Consider the following 1,030-nt stretch of genomic DNA (forward strand, 5'->3'; position numbering starts at 1 on the left):
AGTTTCTAGGACAGCCAGAGCTACACAGCGAGAAACCCTGTTTAAAAACAAAACAAAACAAAAAAAGAAGAGGTTGGGCGGTCGTGGTGCACACCATTAATCCCAGCACTCAGGAGGTAGAGCCAGGCGGATCTCTGTGAGTTCGAGGCCAGCCTGGACTACCAAGTGAGTTCCAGGAAAGGCGCAAAGCTACACAGAGAAACCCTGTCTTGAAAAACCAAAAAAAAAAAAAAAAAAAAAAAAAAAAAAAGCAAAGAACCTAAACAAAAAACAAACCCAAACAACAAAAGCCAAACAAACAAACAAAAAACCACTTCAGCCCCTCCCTACTTTCTTCTTTTTTGACACAGGGTCTCACTGTATAGACCAGGATGGCTTCAAACTCAAAGTGATCCTCCTGCCAAGTGAAGGCATTACAGCAAGTGCCACCATATCCCGCTGAGGTAACATTTTGTTTAGGTAGTGTGTGTGTGTGTGTGTGTGTGTGTGTGTGTGTGTGTGTGTGTGTGCCTCAGGGCACACAGTTGGAGGCCAGAGGTTCAGGAGTTGGGTCTCATTTTGTTTAGGTAGTGTGTGTGTGTGTGTGTGTGTGTGTGTGTGTGTGTGTGTGTGTGTGTGTGTGTGTGCCTCAGGGCACACAGTTGGAGGCCAGAGGTTCAGGAGTTGGGTCTCTTCTTCCACCTTCTGGGTCTTTGGAGAGCGAACTCAGGTTGTCATGCTGGGAGGCAAGCGCCTTTCCTTCTGAGCTACCTCAACAGCCCCTCAAGTAACTTGTAAAAGTGACAGTGAACACTTGTGGGGAGCAGGACCGGATTGTCGGGTGGGGGAAGGGGAGACTATAGCGGCCAGTCCCTGTACAGGAAGGGGGCGGGGCTTAGACTGAGCCGTGGCCGGCGCAGCCCGTCTTCATGCCGAGCTGTGATTAGCACTGTAGGGAACCAATAGAAATGAAGAGATCTTTTCAAATTGACCAATGGTGACATAGGGAGGGTGGGTCCTCAGGAGCCCTATAAAGTGCGGGTCCTGCGAG

Source organism: Peromyscus californicus, unplaced genomic scaffold (assembly GCF_007827085.1).
Source record: "Peromyscus californicus insignis strain IS unplaced genomic scaffold, ASM782708v3 Scaffold_3__1_contigs__length_106647218, whole genome shotgun sequence".
Classification (NCBI taxonomy): Eukaryota; Metazoa; Chordata; class Mammalia; order Rodentia; family Cricetidae; genus Peromyscus; species Peromyscus californicus.